This window comes from Mytilus californianus, unplaced genomic scaffold, assembly GCF_021869535.1.
Source record: "Mytilus californianus isolate M0D057914Y unplaced genomic scaffold, xbMytCali1.0.p SCAF_6, whole genome shotgun sequence".
Taxonomy (NCBI): Eukaryota; Metazoa; Mollusca; class Bivalvia; order Mytilida; family Mytilidae; genus Mytilus; species Mytilus californianus.
In genome coordinates, this window is record NW_026262712.1 from 63,384,078 (window position 1) to 63,401,719 (window position 17,642).

Consider the following 17,642-nt stretch of genomic DNA (forward strand, 5'->3'; position numbering starts at 1 on the left):
CATAACGCTTCGAATATTCAGGACAGAGTTTGGATGATATAGATTTTTTGTAGTCAAACCAAATAAATTGTTCGGCATTTGTCCGAGGTTTAGTCTTGGATCAAAAATATCTCAGGGTAAATAGGTAGAATGTTAGGAACGACAACTTTTTCCTTGACCTACTTATGATATTAATAAGTTCATTCATACTCAGTATGCACTTTACGTTGAAAAAAACCTACATATGATGATATGAGGGGGAGGTCAGGTAGGGTTCAGGTTGAAGGGAGACGGGGAGAAAGGAGAGATAGGAGATTAAAGAAAAAATTAACAAAAAAAAAACAAAAAAAAAACTAGATATTTTCAAATGTATCTAAAGCGACAAAAAAAATAAACACACACACAAACATGACCGCTCACAAATATGTTAAACTCCGCCACATTCTTTAGGTGCCTGTCCCAAGTCAGGAGCCTGTAGTTCGGTGGTTGCTGTCATGATTGCTTTTCGTAAACTGTTTTGTTATAAATCATAGGCCGTTAGTTTTCTCAGTTGAACTGTTTCATATTTTTCATGTCGGGGCCTTAAAATTATAGCCGACTATACGGTATGGGTTTTTCTCATTGTTGAAGGCTGTACTGTTGCCTATAATGCCTTCAACAATTAGCAAAACCAATACCGCATAGCGAGCTAAAAAAAGGCCCCAACAAAGGAGAAAAACAACGGCCTGATTTAATGTACAAGACAATTCTAATGGTGGATAAGCGCTTACATCAGAGACATATATACGCATTTGTATATATGTCTCTGATGTAAGCTTATCCACCATTAAAATAAACTTATTCTGAAAGGTTATTATTTGTATATATGTCTCTGCTTACATTAACCATACCTAAATTTACAAACTTTAAAACAACATCACCAAACCAAATATTTGTATCTATAAAAGAATTTGGTAAATTTTAGGTTATAAGTAATTTGTGGTAACGAAACCACTGACTTAATAATTTACCACTGATACATAGATTACGTTCATTGAAATCTATAACGTCATTACAGACACTGGCATAGCCAAATGGACGAGGTGGGATATATAAACACCGTAAGATTGGACTAAAGGGACATCACTGTCCAAAAAAAGGAAAATAAACAATAGGAAACGAAAAATTATCCTTTTAGTGGTAAAAATAAGCATATAGCTTTCTGCGTGAAACTGAAATAACTACATCTTTGAAAGGGCAGTTATTGCTGTTTATAATAATCTTATTCAAATTTAATTCCCTTGTCATGACTGAGTAAATTTCTGCAGTATATTAAGAGAATTCTTTATTATCTAATGAAAATATCATCAATGTAACAGTTGATGTTGTTGAATTTATCAAATAAATTAAATCTATACGGATTTTTACTGCGTTTGGCCATAAACTGTGATTCTTGACAGTACAGGAACAAGTCTGTTATTCAAGGGGTGCAATTGGTATCCATAGGAATACCTACAACATGTTGAAAAACTGTATTGCCGGAAACGTACATAGATGTTGTCAAAGAGAACTTTACAGCTTTACTCATCTCATCACACTTCCAGGAAGTATAATTAAAACATTTACCTTTTTAATTACAAATGAAAGCTTTATATGAGTTGCAGCAAATAAATTTGCAATCAGATTTTTTAAAGAACCAGTTAATTTTAATGGAAAAATTGTGTTAAAAAAGATTGTGTGGTAGTGTAGTTTAGAGAGTTGAAAAGACAAAAAAGTAAACCTAATTGAAAGGACCATCAATAGCATGTAATTTGTCTTAATCATCTAAAGAATGTTTGACATTTCGCAAATAATTAATACCATTAATTGCATATGCGTTATTTCAGAAGTTAATGATACGTTCTTTATTGTAGAAAGGAAGCCAGTTAAAGCACTAAAATATTAGTTGAAGAAATTAACAGGAGGCCGAGATGAAATAATATTTGACAGGTTTTTGTGTAGGTACCGGTAGCCAATACATAGTAGGGACCTGCAAATATTCAGAGGCGACCTTAAGCTTAGTTGTGGTTATGATATGATTGTTTACTATTTTGACTCTCTGTGGAACGCACATACCTGAATGTAGAAGAATTTATAATTTATTCTCAGGAACTTCTGTGTAGTATTTACTACTAGTGGGAGACGGGAGGAGAGGAGTGGCAGAAGGGAGAAGACTACCCGGGTCCCCTTGTCCCCCTCTCATGTATATGATCATATATAATATATCGATCTGAAATGATGTACCAGCACTTTTCAACCGTTTCAGAAGGGATCTTACACTGAAATGCAGTCAACTTTAGCGTTTGGTAGTTCATTGATAACAATTGGCGTATCACAAACAAACAACTTGTAACGTCTCATTTCATTGGCCGAAAGATTCAAATACAACAACAATCGTAGTGTGCACGTGAATTGACACAGGTGACTGACTATGGAATGTACTATGTTACTACGAACGTAAAACAAGGATTTGACAATGTATAGTTTACAAATCTTTGGTCAAAAGAATTAAATAAATGTTTTGTGAATTTCAAATAGTTGTGTCGAAATATTATACTGCAGCAACATAATTATCTTGTACCGCATTATGAAAAATATAAGGATAAAATAAAATGCATGTGCCGCTTATATACGGATGACTAAGGAACCACTTTTAATTTCTTTCAATGTCGTAGTTACTTAAAATAAGGATCTCATAATACTGATCCATTACAATAATTACAATAATTTATGATGGGTTGCACATTAATCCTCTTTTAGTGTTTTTATGCTATAAAACGAACATACAGAACGTTACACAGTAGCTATAAGCGTTTGGTCATTCAGAAATTACGTATCATAAACGGAGCAAATATTGTACCCGAAATATAGTAACAAAACAACAATAATCGTATCATTTGTACACGTTAATGAAGACGTAGTATGCAATGTACTATCATGGTCACCACGAAATTCAAATGAATTCAGTGAAGGCATATGTTGGTGTAAAAAGGATTGAAATGTTACATAGGCGAAGATTTTCTTTTGTATGTGTGGAACTAAAAAAATAAATAAATACTTGTGAGAAATATCGTAGTTTAATTATAAGGAACAATATAAATGTACTGTTTTCGATTTTAATTGGCTGAAAACTTATCTTTTAATTTCATACCGTAAGAATAGTGATTTGCATAACATTGTTGAACTATCCGCCAAAGTGACGTGTAGTATGCATGCGTATTTAAAATGAAATACAAAATCATACATGTTAGATAAACTGATAAACGAAATATTAAGAAATTATTAATAAGGATGACTGAATGCATGTACAAGAAGGGACCCACCTTTTTATCAATACATTTAATGAATAAACACGCTGAAACGAGTGACTGGTGAAAAATAATGTTTATTCAGTTATTGAACCAATGCATGTATTTATCATAAACTTAGTCTTCTGTGCACAATGTTATCATTTTTTACGCAAATATATCGTAAAATCGTCAATTTTTTTTCTATATGTCTGTTATGTGAAAATATGGCGGCTAATTATTTGTCGTGTTTTGAAGCCGAAGTTTACCGATTGTCACCTTATAGTAAACAATCAACAAAGAAGCATGGATATTGAGCACGTGTATAACATGTACAATCAGATAATAGTTTATTTCAATGCGAGATCCTTGCGTATTGCGATCACCGGATTTTTACGAGACGAGTCACGCTAAGGTCAGTTTGCATACGGAAAATATGTCGGCGAATTGCTTCCTGGAAGCAAGCAATTAAAAAAAGTAAACTTTATCTAAATGTGGACAAATCATAGAATTTTCTTCAGAAAAAAGTATATGTACATAAGTTTTATAGTGAAAACTATCCATTTAGTTATAAAAAAAAACATATGCATCATTTTTTTTAAATTTGAGGTTTCATATGACTTTAAAAACTGGTTGTCTTCTATGTAACTATTTAAATATTTACAATATATAATTTACGTTCAATTTTCAACCGAGAATAGCAAAACAGTTAATTATAAAATTCATTAAGTATATCGCTGGAGTTTATAAAGTACATTTCCTTCCACTGTGCCATGGTTTGCCATCTCCATTTTTCTCTAAACAAAGTATGGTTGGTTACATGTTCTGAATTTACTTAAAATTTCGGGATTTTTTCTCAAAATTAAGTAAAATGAATCAGAAAAAAATCACACTATTCTTAGTCGAATACCTAAAACTTGCGAAAGATATGAAAAGGCAGGATGAGCAACTTGGCAAAAAAGGCCGGATGACGATTCATGTAAAAAAAACCGGACTAACTAATAAAAAAAAGGCAGGACCAAATAGACTTAAAAATAAAAAGGCAGGACAGAGATTACAACTAAAAAAAAAAAGAACAAAATGTTTCATCCAAGCCCCCCCCCCTCCCACTCCCATCCCACTCCCATCAAAATGAAATGGTAGATTTCTTAATCCAGAACCAACTGAGAGGAGACAGTTGAATTAAACATTTCGATGTGAAACCTGTTAAGATTTTAAAGTTTAAAATTTTACTATTGCACAAAATTATGAATTCAATGAATTTTACATGCACATGTATATAAAAGCTAGACTTGTTATGGGATAATCAAGAACACAATCATGTACGTGAATACGACGATGGAAGGTTATAACAACCTTGACAGGTTACGTGAATACTGATCAGTCCATTCAACTTATAGTACGCGTGTTCTATTTTCGCAGGTGTGAGGTCGAAGGTTTGAATTGACCAATGAAAACGACCGTTCCTTTACGAGTCAATCTAATAAAGTTTGTTTGACTGATTACGTCGCACTACCTTTCGCTAAGCTTGGCCGCATTTAAGTGTAAAAGGGCACTAGCTACGATTTCGACATTTTTTGTTATTTCAAACATTTATAAAAGCAGAATAAAGAAATTATATTTCGCCATTAGCAGTCAGTTTGGTCCAATTTCGTCAAAATAAGCTAAAACAAAAAATCACTGATGTATTATTGGCTTGCAATCCAATAATTGAACTCATTTGAATCCGTATTAATGTTACCTGTTAATTTAACCTTTAGAGGAGATGGTTGCGCATGTGTTCATCATGTGTCTCATTCATTTAAAAGAAAAAAGAATGTCAATTAACATTGAAAAGTGAAACAAGGGAGACACTAGAAATTACCATTTCGTTGACTGATCCATTTCACAAAAAAATCATTCTTATACAGGTAAAACGATGATTTACATTTGTTTTTAACCTACAACACGAAATAAAGCAGACCTAGAAAAATCCGATTGCACGTGCTCGCTGTCTATTTTTTTTATATCTATGTTTATATCGGGTTATATGATCGTGGGGAGTCTTCGGAGGTCATCTCGATAGATAATTAGACGGCGTCTGGTCTAAAATAAGTACGAAATGTTGACACATTATAGCGAGCCCATGCAGTTTTAATTATTTCTTTTGGACTTTTTGTAATTTGGATATTCGTTTTAGTATGTTATAAATAAAATGTGAGACTTTGGGTCAAATCGGTGAACATGATTTTGACAGCTAAATGTCCCTTTAAATTCACCCGAGACCATTAAAACATTAATTCAAAGAATTCGCCGGAGTTTTGGAGCCGAATGACCTGTTACCAAATATTCTGGCTATTCCCGTTCTGTTATCATATTTTCACAATTTTTCACATTTTTAAAGCTAAAATTTAGTCTAGGAAATGTCTTTTAAATCATGGAATTTATTAATTGTAAACTATATTAAAATAACATACTTGTACATCCGTGTTGTTACTGTGACAGCCATGTTCAGTGGTGGTTAGGGTAATATAAATCATAATTCTTAAAGATAACCATAAACCCATATAATTTCCATTGTGTTTATACGCAATTTAGGCCAGTGATTTTTAATGAAAATTTTCGTGTAATTTTATTCATTTCACCACTAGATCATTCACACCAACTTTGGTTGAAATTGGTTTGGTAGATCAGAGAGAAAATCTTTGAAATTTTAACGACGAACAAACGCAAAACTATGGCAAAAGCACACATGGGCCAGATGAGATCAAAATTAAGTAATGTGAGCTTGTTTTCAGTAACTGCAAGCAATCTGTCACGGATATAAGATATGGTTTATCGTTTTCTTTTTACTTGTGTTTTTTGTTGGTTATGTAAAGTACTTTTCTTGTATTGATTTTTTAAAATGTGTGTTCTTTCATGTACGATCATGTATATTTTGTTACTATATTGATTGAGATTAAAATGGGTGAGGTTGGGATCTAAACCAACCCTCCCTGTGTCCCCTACTCGGGTGTGCCTTGTATACGTTTGGGACCTAGGCGGTACGCGGACCCGTTGCCTATTTATACGCCCCATAAACATGCCTGGCTTGACATATTGTTTAGACACATGCATGTATTAAAGAAGACAGTAGGTTGACCTCTAAAACAAGAAATGATTGTAACAGGATGCTGTTACGAAGTCTCCCAAACGAAGCTCCCATAATTCGTAATTCCCAGGGTCGCCTGACATTGGGCCACATCCAGTGAAAATTGGTTTGGTCCAGTAAAGTTATATGCATTAGTGATGCCTGGGGACTAACCTTGTATATCATTCAAATCATCTTGGCATGACAAACCAGAATATATATGGTTTAGGGGTGGGGATCTCGACCATTTACAAGATACTAGAACATTGGGGGTGGGGAGGAACCCCTGGGGACTGGCCCTATACGTCATTCAAATGTTCATTACATGAGGAACAGGAATATATATGGTTTAGGGGTGGGGATCTCAACCATTTACAAGATATAAGAACATTGGGGGTGGGGGGAACCCCTGGGGACTGACCGTATACGTCATTCAAATGTTCGAGACATGACAAATAGGAATATATATGGTTTAGGGGTGGGGATCTTGACCATTTACAAGATATTAGAACTTTCTCAAATGGCAGGGGGTCGGGATGACCCCTGGGGACTAACCCTGTATTTCATTTGATGTGCTTTATCATGACAAACCAGAATATATATGGTTTAGGGGTGGGGATCTCAACCATTTACAAGATATTAGAACTTTCTCAAATGGCAGGGGGTCGGGATGACCCCTGGGGACTAACCCTGTATATCATTCAAACCATCTTAGCATGACAAACCAGAATATATATGGTTTATGGGTGGGGATCTTGACCACTTAGAAGATATTAGAACTTTCTTAAATGGCAGGGGGTGGGGGTGACCCCTGGGGACTAACCCTGTATTTCATTTGATGTGCTTTATCATGACAAACCAGAATATATATGGTTTAGGGGTGGGGATCTCAACCATTTACAAGATATTAGAACTTTCTCAAATGGCAGGGGGTCGGGATGACCCCTGGGGACTAACCCTGTATATCATTCGAATCATCTCAGCATGACAAACCAGAATATATATGGTTTAGGGGTGGGGATCTTGACCACTTACAAGGTATTAGAACTTTCTTAAATGGCAGGGGGTGGGGTGACCCCTGGGGACTAACCCTGTATTTCATTCAAACCATCTTAGCATGACAAACCAGAATATATATGGTTAAGGGGTGGGGATCTCGACCATTTACAAGATATTTGAACTTTCTCAAATGGCAGGGGGTCGGGATGACCCCTGGGGACTAACCCTGTACATCATTCAAACCATCTTAGCATGACAAACCAGAATATATATGGTTTAGGGGTGGGGATCTTGACCACTTAGAAGATATTAGAACTTTCTTAAATGGCAGGGGGTGGGGGTGACCCCTGGGGACTAACCCTGTATTACATTTGATGTGCTTTATCATGACAAACCAGAATATATATGATTTAGGGGTGGGGATCTCGACCATTTACAAGATATTAGAACTTTCTCAAATGGCAGGGGGTCGGGATGACCCCTGGGGCCTAACCCTGTATATCATTCAAACCATCTTAGCATGACAAACCAGAATATATATGGTTTAGGGGTGGGGATCTTGACCACTTACAAGGTATTAGAACTTTCTTAAATGGCAGGGGGTGGGGGTGACCCCTGGGGACTAACCCTGTATTTCATTTAGTGGGCTTTATCATTTAGAACATTTTCAATTAAAAAGATTGTGTCTATCACAAACGGTTTTCAATTTATAATCATTTGAAAATTTTAAAAAATAAAATCCCATAGGGTTCTATAGTAAAACCCTCTTTTCTTTTTGCCCCTCAAAGTACCCCTTTATAAACCCCATTGCACAAACAAAACCCTGATTGCACCACTAGACATGTTAGTCTAACATATTGTGAAACCCTAAGTTAATCTGACAAGCGGTTTTGGAGAACGGGTGCGGACAAGTTCAAATTTAAAAGCGGCGGAAGAAGAAGAAGAAGAAGAAGAAGAAGAAGAAGAATAATAATAATAATAATAATAACTGAGCAAAAACAATAAGTCTTCCCAAACTTCGTTTGGGAGACTTAAAAAGACTAGATATATATTTTTGTTATTTGTGTTGGGTAATTGTCTCATTACCTCATATCTTCTTTTTATAAACTTCGTGACAAAACCGCTTAGAATACTTATCATATCATTTCATTCATACATAGATATAACACAATAAAACTGATCAAAATAACATATTAAAACAAGATTAAAGTTTTGCGTTTTTATATAAAACTCAATACAGGGCAAGGCAAATCAATGCCGACTTATGCCAAGTAGAGTTCCTGAAACATCGAGTTTAAAGCAGGGATTCAAGTTAAAGTACCACCGCACCCCCTCCGAATATCAAATAGTCGTCTTTAATAAAAAAAAAAAAAAAAACCTTTGTGTGTATCAACTAATTCTCGATTTATTTATTATCTATATCTATATCTACACTGGGACATTTATTGTTGAACTGTCAATCTTGACCAATACTCAACGCTTCCGGTAAGCGCAAGAAAAAGAGTAATTTTTATTAGAACCAAAAATATATACAGCAAGTATATAAGAATGAAAGGAAATAATAAAAGATGAAATTAGAAAAAAATCAAGGAAAGGGGATACCCATTCAATTGGTTTTTTGTCGAGCCTGCGACTTTTGTCGCAGAAAGCTCGACATAGGGATAGCGATCCGGCGGCGGCGGCGGCGGCGGCTACGGCGGCGGCGGCGGCGGCGGCGGCGTTAGCTAACTTCTTAAAAGCTTTATATTTTAGAAGATGGAAGACCTGGATGCTTCATACTTTGTATATGGATGCCTCATGTTACGAAGTTTCCGTCAGTCACATGTCCAATGTCCTTGACCTCATTTTCATGGTTCAGTGACTACTTGAAAAAAAAGTTCAGATTTTTTGTAATGTTAAATTCTCTCTTATTATAAGTAATAGGATAACTATATTTGGTATGTGCGTACCTTGCAAGGTCCTCATGCCCGTCAGACAGTTTTCACTTGACCTCGACCTCATTTCATGGATCAGTGAACAAGGTTAAGTTTTCGTGGTCAAGTCCATATCTCAGATACTATAAGCAATAGGTCTAGTATATTCGGTGTATGGAAGGACTGTAAGGTGTACATGTCCAACTGGCAGGTGTCATCTGACCTTGACCTCATTTTCATGGTTCAGTGGTTATAGTTAAGTTTTTGTGTTTTGGTCTGTTTTTCTTATACTGTATGCAATAGGTCTACTATATTTGGTGTATGGAATGATTGTAAGGTGTACATGTCTAGCTGGCAGGTGTCATCTGACCTTGACCTCATTTTCATGGTTCAGTGGTCAAAGTTAAGTTTTTGAGTTTTGGTCTTTTTTTCTAATACTGCTTGCAATAGGTCAGCTATATTTGGTGTATGGAATGATTGTAAGGTGTACATGTCTAGCTGGCAGGTGTCATCTTACCTTGACCTCATTTTCATGGTTCAGTGGTCAAAGTTAAGTTTTTTAGTTTTAGTCTTTTTTTCTAATACTATATGCAATAGTTCAACTATATTTGGTGTATGGAAATATTTTATGATCTATATGTCAGTCACGCAGGTTTTATTTGACCTTGACCTCATTTTCAAGGTTCATTGCTCAGTGTTAAGTTTTTGTGTTTTCGTCTGTTTTTCTTAAACTATAAGCAATAGGTCAACTATATTTGTTGTATGGAAGAATTGTTAGCTGTACATGCCTGCCTAGCATGGTTCATCTGACCTTGACCTCATTTTCATGGTTCATTGGTCAATGTTTAGTTTACTTGGTTAATGTTAAGTTTATGTGACAGTTGTAATAAAGCTTTATATTTAGGACTATCAACATAATATCAATGATTAGTAAAGAAGGCGAGACATTTCAGCGTGTGCACTCTTGTGTTTATTAAAGTCTCATTTTCTTATATTAAGAACCTGAGACTACTATAACACAGTTAAAGCAGAGACATATTGTACTATATATCTCTGCATGGTTATAGAAAATCAATAAGAACCAAAACAACATATCGGAATATGTTTTAATATAGGATCATATAAAATATAACCGGTTTCTTTCATTATATCTGAAATCGTCCATGTGATAGGCTCTAGGTATTTTTTCTCAAGTTGCCTTTGTCCAGCAGACGCACTTTGTACTGTCAGGTTTTATTGATTCCTATGTAATTTGCATTGACATACTCACTGATGGGAACACAGACACATGGACAGAGAAAACAAACGGAACAAAAATAAAATTTGATATATTTTCCTTTGTTCTTTTGACCAAAGCCTTTCTTTCTTCAACTTGAGATAGTCTAGATCACCTGGCTTAAGGCTATTTGAGCTTTTGACATATCTTGATACATATGTTCCTATTACCATGATGGTCCTTGACAAGTAGTTTAACTTTGGAGCCGATAGGAAATTAAAAATCAAAAACATATTTTACAGAAGCTGAGGTCAAAGTTTCTATTGAAACTCTATGCTATATAACATTTTACTTTTATTCAAAAACAGATGATGTGAAATGAAAACGAACAATGCAGAAATGTCCAAAAGCAGGTACTTTACAGTGGTTCTTACTTTGGTCCCGATGAAAAGTCCAATATTTGGCCAAGAGGTCAAGAAGTGTTTAATTGGTCCCCCAGTTTTTCAAGACCTACTTCTCATGAGCTGCTGAACCAGTTGAGAAGATATGTTTTTTATATGTTATATAACATTTGTTTTGATGAAAAGCCTGTGTGCTATTAGGAGAAAATAAATCCAGGTGAATGGTTTAAGTGCCAGGGAGTTTCTAATTTTTTTTAAAACTCCCCTAGATGATATTTTTATTTTTTAAATTTTTGTTTGTATTCACGGTTTCAAAGATAATTTGGAAAGTTTATATTTTCATTAGGAAACAAAGTTACTGTTTTTAATGAACCCGATAATTTCCCCCTTAAAGGGGCATTAGCTGTCAAATTCATGTTCACTGATTTGACTCAAATTCTCACATTAGATTTATAACATATTAAAACATATATCCAAATTACAAACTGTCTAAAATAACAATTAACAATGCATGGACTCGATAATATGCATCAGCATTTCGTGTGTTTTTTTTGTCTAAACGTCATCTAATAAACCATCGAGATAGCCTCCGAAGACCTGTTGCTTATGGTAATTTAAAAAACAGACCAAACCACAATAAATTCTCCGCTGGGCGCAGCTTGATTCGACCGCAGAGGTCGAACCCTGACAGTTGGGGAAAGTATTGACACTACATTTAAGCTTGATACAGCTCTGAATTTGGATTGTGATTAAATATTTGACACAGCATAGGTTTCTGACACAGAATGAATGTGGTCAAAAAACTGAAAAAAATGAAATTAGACTGTTTACCTTTTATGGTCCAATATCCAAAATCTAAATACACGGTTCGATTCAGCAAATCAAAGAACCCCAAGAATTCAATTTTTGTTAATATCAAACAAAGTTTAATTTTGGATCCTTTGGACCATAATGTGGACCAATTTGAAATCGGGCCCAAATATAAAATCTAAATGCTCGTTTAGATTTGGCATATCAAATTTAATGAACCCCAATAATTCATTTTTTATGAAATCAAACAAAGTTTAATTTTGGACCCTTTGGACCTTAATGTTGACCAATTAAAATCCAAAATACATGGTTAGATTCAGCATAATAAAGAACCCCAAGAATTCAAGACTTTGAATTTAACTTCATTGAAATCGGTCAAGAAATAATCAATGTATACAAAGTATTAGAAAAGTATTGTTTTTGGCCCCTTTTTCTTAAAAGGTTAGGGCCATAACATCCCAAAATCAATCCCAACGTTCACTTTTAGGTATGGAACCTTGTGGTACAATTTCATAGAGATCCATAAACTAATACTCAAGTTATTGTCCGGAAACCAGAAATTCTAGTTTTTTTGGCCCCTAATTCCTAAACAGTAAGAACAATTATCCCCAAAATCAATCCCAAACTTCCTTCTGTGGTATAGAACCCTGTGGTACAATTTCATGGAGATCCATACACTTTTACTCAAGTTATTGTCTGGAAACCAAATTGTCTTCGGACTACGACGGCGACGATGACAACGTCATAACATTATACAACCGCAAAATTGGTCGTATAAAAACATAATATTGACCAATGAACCATGCAAATTAGGTAAAGGGCAGATGATACCAGCCAGACATACATGTACACCTCACAATTATTCCATACACCAAATAAAGCTGACCTATTGCTAAAAGTATTTGAAAGACCAAAACACAAAAACTTAACATTGACCAATGAACCCTGAAAATGAGGTCAAGGTCAGATGATACCTGCTAGACAGACATGTAGACGTTGCAAGGAACCCATATACAAAATAAAGTTATCCAATTACTCATAATAAGTGAAAAATTCACATAACAAAATCAAAGCGCTTGTAACCACTGAAGGGCAAAGATTGTTCATTTTGCAATTTTTTGAATTCAAAATAACTTGTGACATTGAATTGTGATTAGATAGGCAAATTATAAATTTGGGTTGGAGTTATCTTCCTTAGTTCATGTTTGGACATTTGTAGGCCACAGTCCACAATTAAATTCTCTATTAGTTCTTTATAACGTTTTGTTTCATTAAAAAAAATGTACCGATTCTTTTTGTCAAATATTTTGTGTGTGTAAAGTACAGTACTAGTCCAAACATATATCAAACATTCAGAAATATCGCTCCCCAGCATCTTACAAATTTAGCCAATACACATCCATACCCCTATGGACAAGTCAAGAGATGTTCCGAAAACTGTAAATATCACCTTTTTGCACCTGGCCTAATCACTCTTTCCATATCAAAATCAGTTAAAATACAACATCCAAAAGTTTATTTCACCTGTCTTCTTTCATTTCCATCCAAAAAAATCTAAGAAATGAGTGAGGAAGGGAAAGAAAAAAAATTAAGAAAAAATACATTCTAATTAAAAGGAACTATTCGTCTTTGGCCTGTAGTTGGTCCAATTCTTATAACAGATTCATACACCATGAATTACTTATGTAATTTTCAATAAAGAAAAGTTTTCTTGACAAGTATGGTAATTCAAATATACATCATATTGTAACTTGAATATCTAATTATTTCATATCATTAATAAATTGTGTGACATTGACTGGATAGGATCTAGAGAGTTATCACTTCACTGCACTATTTTGTTTAAACTACCAAAGGTAGTGATTAACCTTGGAAGATTTAAATATCAAGTCAGTACCATAGGGTTTTGATTGCATTTCATGCAATATTTTACCCAAAAACTATATTTTTCAAGCAGGCGCTGAACCACAAAAATGAGGTCAAGGACAATGGACATATGACAGACGCAAACTTCGTAACTCTTCAACCTTCTCAAATATAAAGCTTTTTACAAATAGTTTACATCGCCGCCACTGCCGCTGGCGGATAGTTATCCCTATGTCTCGCATACTGCGACTTTCGTCCCAGGTGAGACAAAATGAACCTGGTAATTATATAAATCTGGTAATGGAATTTACACCATTTTTGGGCATGTAATTAACTCTCGAAATGAAACAGCAGTGATAATTTTTCAATTTTGAGCATTTAAAATAAAACCAATTTGACTTTTTTATTGCCAAAAATACCATTTTTGAAAATTGCAAAGTCGTAAGAAATTTTCAAGAGAATTAGGTGTCTGAATGATCCAAATAGTGATCACACATTGCAACTCATCACGGTTGAGCTGCTGACCAAATAAATAATCATGCTGTTCATTAGTAGTAGAGAAATGTATGACGAAATATTTTAAGTCCATTCAACATATTGGAAACTTCATAGAATCTGACAAGTGCACACACGGTGCAACTTATCATTGTAAAGCTGCTGATCATAGCTATAAGGTGTATGATATAAAATAAGGAGATGTGGTATGATTGCCATTGAGAAAACTATCCAGCAGAGTCCAAATTACACAGATTTAAGCAACTTTCCACCAGTACTAAATGGCGTAGATGTAAGCAACCATAGGTCTACAAACAGCCTTCAACAATGAGCAAAACCCATAATGCATATAGTAAGCATTAAAAGGCCTTGAAATGACAAAATGTAATACAATTTAAACGAAAAAAATATGATTTTTAAACTTGGCTCTGGATTCAATATCAACATAATATGACATAAAACTTTTATTGAAATTCATGTAAATAAACAAAGGAATATTCAATAAAAAATTCCATTTCAAATTTTGGGAACAATTGATATTGTTCAAGAAATATTTTACTCACAATTAAACCCAGACATGGTGATGAGTTTTGTCATTAATGCTATCGATATCTTTATGGAAACATTATTTTAACATTACAATTCTACCATTTTTAAATTCAGACAAGCTTTGCTCATATCCATTTTTTCATGCCATTTTGAAAAGGCATATTGTTACTTTGATTATATTAAAATATATATATATTTTTTGATATTCTAGAAACTAAATATTTTTTAATGTCTGCTTCAATTTTATAATCTTTTTTCATAAACTACTTCATAACCCTTTAAATAATAGTTTTTTTTCTAAATTTTTATCAATTACTTTTGCATATCTAGGAGAGTCATTATATTTTCAATGCACGAAATTACCCTCTAATAAGGTGTATGATATAAAATAAAGAATTGTGGTATGATTGCCATTGAGAAAACTATCCAGCAGAGTCCAAATTACACAGATTTAAGCAACTATCCACCATTACCCAATGATGTAGATGTAAGCAATTATAGGTCTAGGTACAGCCTTCAACAATGAGCAAAAACATACCCTATAACAAGCAATTATAGGTCTAGGTACAGCCTTCAACAATGAGCAAAAACACCCTATAACAAGCAATTATAGGACTAGGTACAGCCTTCAACAATGAGCAATAAAATGCTTCGCTGAGCTCAGCCTGATACGACCACAGAGGTCGAACCCTGAACAGTTGGGGCAAATTTGGACACAATATTCAAGCTTGATACTGTCTGAATTTGGATTGTAATCAAATTTGTGACATAATATAGGTTTTTGACACAAAACAAATGTGGTCAAAGATCTTATAAATCCATTGCTCAATACTGTGCAATTGAAGATTTCTTCTTGAAACTTTTCAAAAATTCGAAATTTTGAAAATCTTGAAAAAAAAATATGAATCCTTTAAAAAAAATTGGGAAAAAAATCCCCCCCCCCCCACTTTTTGAAACCCCCTTGGAGCAATAACCCCAAAACTCAATCACAGCCTTTCCTTTGTAGTATGGAACCTTGTAGTACAATTTCAGAGGGATCCATAAATTTACACACAAGTTATTGTCTGGAAACTAGAAAAATGCTTGTTTTTGGCCCTTTTTTGGCCCCTAATTCTTACATGTTTGGGGCAATTAACCCCAAACTCAATCCCAGCCTTCCCTTTGTTATATGGAACCTTGTGGTACAATGTCAGAGAGATCCATACACTTACACACAAGTTATTTTCTGGAAACTAGAAAAATGCTTGTTTGTGGCCCCTTTTTGGCCCTTAATTCCTAAACTGTTGGCCCCATAACCCCTAAAATGAATCCCAACCTTCTACTTGTAGTATTAAACATTGTGGTACAATTTCAGAGCAATCGAAATACTTATACACAAGTTATTATCCTGAAACTAGAAAAATGCTTGTTTTGGGCCCCTTTTTTTGGCCCCTATTTCCTAAACAGTTGGGACCATCATCCCCAAAATCAATCCCAACCTTCCTTTTGTGGTATTGAACCTTCTTAAACAAGAGGCTCTCAAAAGCCTGAATCGCTCACCTGTATTTCAGAGGGAAGATTTTTAGATGTTAGCAAACTTGATGAACAAATTGTGTAAAATTGTCTTTAAAGGGTAATAACTCCTTAAGGGGTCAATTGACAATTTTGGTCATATTAACTTTTTTGTAGATCTTACTTTGCTGAACATTATTGCTGCTTACAGTTTATATATATCTATAATAATATTCAAAATACTAACATTAAACTGCAAAATTTTGTTAAAACTACCAATTCAGTGGCAGCAACCCAACAATGGGTTGTTCGATTCATCTGAAAATTTCAGGGCCGATATATCTTGACCAATTAAACAATTTTACCCCTGTCACATTTGCTCAAAAAGATTTAGTTTTTGAGATATAAGCCAAAAACTGCATTTGACCCTTATGTTCTATTTTTAGCCATGGCGGCCATGTTTGTCGATGGATACAAACTTCGGATACAATTTGTAAACAAGATACCCTAAGGAATATTTAGTTTAAAGTTTGAAGGTAATTAGCCCAGTAGTTTCAGAGGAGAAGATTTTTAAATGTTAGCAAACTTGATGAACAAATTGTGTAAAATTGTCTTTAAAGGGCAATAACTCCTTAAGGGGTCAATTAACATTTATGGTCATATTAACTTTTTTGTAGATCTTACTTTGCTGAACATTATTGCTGCTTACAGTTTATATATATTTATAATAATATTCAAAATACTAACATTAAACTTCAGAGCTGATAGATCTTGACCAATTGAACAATTTTACCCCCATGTCAGATTTGCTCTAAAAGCTTTAGTTTTTGAGATATTAGCCAAAAACTGCATGGATCAAACTTCGGATACAATTTATAAACTAGATACCCTAAGGAACATTTAGTTAAAGTTTGAAGGTATTTGGCCCAGTAGTTTTAGAGGAGAAGATTTTTGAAATAGTTTACGACAAGGGACGACAGACGACGGATGCCAAGTGATGGCATAAGCTCACATGGGGCCCCGGTGAACTAAAAATTTCATAAAGATCCATTCACTTAAACTAAAGTTATTGTCCGGAAACCAATGTGTCTTCGGACGACGACGCAGACGTAGATTACGTCATACCATTATACGATCCCAAAAAAAAATTGCTGTCGTAAAAAAACACCCTATAACAAGCAATTATAGGTCTAGGTACAGCCTTCAACAATGAGCAAAACCCGTACCCTATAGTAAGCAACTATAGGTCTAGGTACAGCCTTCAACAATGAGCAAAACCCATACCCCATAGTAAGCAACTATAGGTCTAGGTACAGCTTCAACAATGAGCAAAACCCATACGCTATAGTAAGCAACTATAGGTCTAGGTACAGCCTTCAACAATGAGCAAAACCCATACCCTATAGTAAGCAACTTTAGGTCTAGGTACAGCCTTCAACAATGAGCAAAACCCATACCCCATAGTAAGCAACTATAGGTCTAGGTACAGCCTTCAACAATGAGCAAAAC

The 17,642-nt window shown here is 34.5% G+C and overlaps 1 protein-coding gene across 3 annotated transcripts in view; it reads left to right on the forward strand.

Moving 5' to 3' along the window:
* The window catches only part of LOC127704734 (U1 small nuclear ribonucleoprotein A-like), a 1,100,970-nt gene that overhangs the window by 929,410 nt on the left and 153,918 nt on the right, over window positions 1-17,642 (forward strand). The gene's annotated exons all lie outside the window — the stretch shown is intronic.